Source organism: Nicotiana tabacum, chromosome 18 (genome assembly GCF_000715075.1).
Source record: "Nicotiana tabacum cultivar K326 chromosome 18, ASM71507v2, whole genome shotgun sequence".
Lineage (NCBI taxonomy): Eukaryota > Viridiplantae > Streptophyta > Magnoliopsida > Solanales > Solanaceae > Nicotiana > Nicotiana tabacum.
In genome coordinates, this window is record NC_134097.1 from 23,427,957 (window position 1) to 23,430,440 (window position 2,484).

General features: G+C 35.3%; 1 long non-coding RNA gene across 1 annotated transcript; it reads right to left on the reverse strand.

The window, feature by feature from the left end:
• Positions 1 to 638: 638 nt before the first annotated feature.
• LOC142172880 (uncharacterized) lies at positions 639 to 1,770 on the reverse strand. The gene is made up of 2 exons (XR_012701948.1): positions 1,294 to 1,770; positions 639 to 902 (listed from the first exon to the last, which is right to left on the reverse strand). It is a non-coding gene; the product is annotated as an uncharacterized LOC142172880 (long non-coding RNA).
• Between the last annotated feature and the right edge of the window lie 714 nt (positions 1,771 to 2,484).

A 2,484-nucleotide genomic window follows, 5' to 3' on the forward strand; every position in this document is an offset into this window, starting at 1 on the left:
CGAACCCTGAACCAAAGATTCTGGGTTCTTTTCCCCAGCAGAGTCGCCAGAGCTGTCACACCTCCTATTTCCTACACCCCGGAAGAGTATAAGGGAGTTTTTTCCAATTTTAAGTGACAATTGAAACGAGATTATTTTATTTAAAATTAAGAGTTTCCACTTGGGATAATTTATGGTATCCCAAGTCACCGGTTTCAAATCCCGAATCGAGGAAAGATTGACTTTGTATTACAGTCCGCAAACACAAAAATCCGGATAAGGAATTCTGTTAACTCGGGAGAAATTGTAAGGCATTCTCGAATTCCGTGGTTCTAGCACGGTCGCTCAACTGTTATATTTGGCCTATTTACTTTTAATACATGTTTTAGCATATGGTTCAATTTTAACTTTATAACCGCTTTATTTAATCATTTTTAAGGAAGATTGCAATGTCATTTAAAATACATCTTGCACCACGTCACATAAATGCACCCGCGGTCCTCGACATATTTTACCTAACATTGTTGAGATTTGGATTTGGGTCACATAAATGCGCACCCAAGTTTAGGAAGGTAATTTTAAGTATCGCGCCTAAAGCAACTACGCACTTTCAAGTTTGCGAGGGCCATGGAAAATTCACTAATGGAACACCTCGATTTCTAAGGGTTCAAGCATTAATTAAGTGAGGGTCATGCATTTTTGAGGTTTTATTTGGCACGGTGCACCTCAATACAATTTAAAGAAAATTCGAAACTAAACTTTGAGGGCCATAAATTGTACATTTGGCTTAATACGGCACACCCCCAAATTATTAAAATAAGGGAATTATATTCAACTAAAGCGAATTACGGGGTTCATGCTTAATCTAAATCAAAATCAGTCTCGAGTCCATCAATTCTTGATTTTAACATCACTACTCCGACCTGAAGCAGCAAAATTGGATGTTAATGGGATTAAAATATCCTAAAAATAAGTAAACATAAGCAAATTCCAAAACTAGATACTAGTCTTCAAAATCTCTATTCCTGCAATAATTGCTTAAGCCAACCTGACAGTAACTAACTTAAATTTTGTAACCCCTGCTCTTTCTTCTTTATTTGTTAATCCACTCTATTAGTCTAACTAATCACTTCACAATACAAAAAATAACACATTAAATTATTTAGTAAACTAATTACAATTAAACCAAATAAACCAAAATATCTAAGGCATTTATGGGAGATTGGGCAGAGAAGTAGATTAAGACTCTTAAGTAGAAGAAAGAAATTAAAGTAAAAACAAATGAAGAATAACAAAAGTATCAAACAGACTCACCAAAACTTGAGCGAACACCATATAAACCGGAATGAAATGGGAAGATTGACATTTATATTGACAAATTTGGCTTGAATATTACACTCCCAAGGTGAACGAAGCGTAGGAGTCTGACCAACGACCGGAGCTCGGAATCTCGTTGGCGACCTCAAACTCGACTGAAGTTTTGGTTCTGTTTCACGATGGAATTAGCAACAATCTGAGCTACTATTTTGGGGTTAAAGAGTGATGACAACTATGATTTTAGTAATTGATTTTGCGGGTTTAAGAGGAGCTATTTCTCGACTGATTTTGTCAGGTTTGAGGGGTTATTTCACGGTCAATTTTCAGCTTATTCCAGACAATTTTTGGGGCTGTTCTGTGTTGTTTTTCGCTGGAAGCTTCGTGAAGAAGATGAAGTTTTGGAGGGGTCGGGGGGTTGTGTTCTTCTCAACGGCGGATTTCAATGTATTTTTTAGGTGTATTTTTTAGGCGTCCTTTATTTTAGGTGTTAGATACTATATATAGGGGTAGGGATTAAGTTAGGGGTATGGGCCTAGGAATTATGGGCTAGGTCCAAAATTAAACCTAAAAATGGGTTGCTCGATCCCTAGTTTTATACTTTCTCCGCGAACGGGACTAAAATACGACCTTATTTATTAATTAGTCCTACTATTAAAATAAGAATGACCATTAAAACAAACTATTTTTTTGTATTTTTTCAAGGTTAAAATGACTAACAAAACATTAATGGAACAATTTTTATAATTTTCATTTTTCTTGTAATAAAAATAAAGTAAAAGCGTAAAAATTAGTTGAAATAGCTATATTAAGCTTAAATTAAATATTTACGTGCTAAAATATAAAAAATCTTGGGGAGGGTCAAAATTCACATGTCTACACTTTTCATGCATTGCATTCACGTACATTGACCCATGACCAGATGGCGTTATATACATATATATATATATATATATATATGTGTGTGTGTGTGTGTGTGTGTGTGTGTATATGAGATATGGGAAAGGTTATGACATTATATACGCACCACCACCTATTCAGCCGGTATACGTTGATGATTTTGCCCACAGTGGCCAATATGATATGATGGGATGCCCTCAGAGGATGATAATGTTATGAAACATGTACCTATGCGCGATATGACATTCAGACGCATATGCATGATGCTAAAAGTAATTTATGATTTACAGA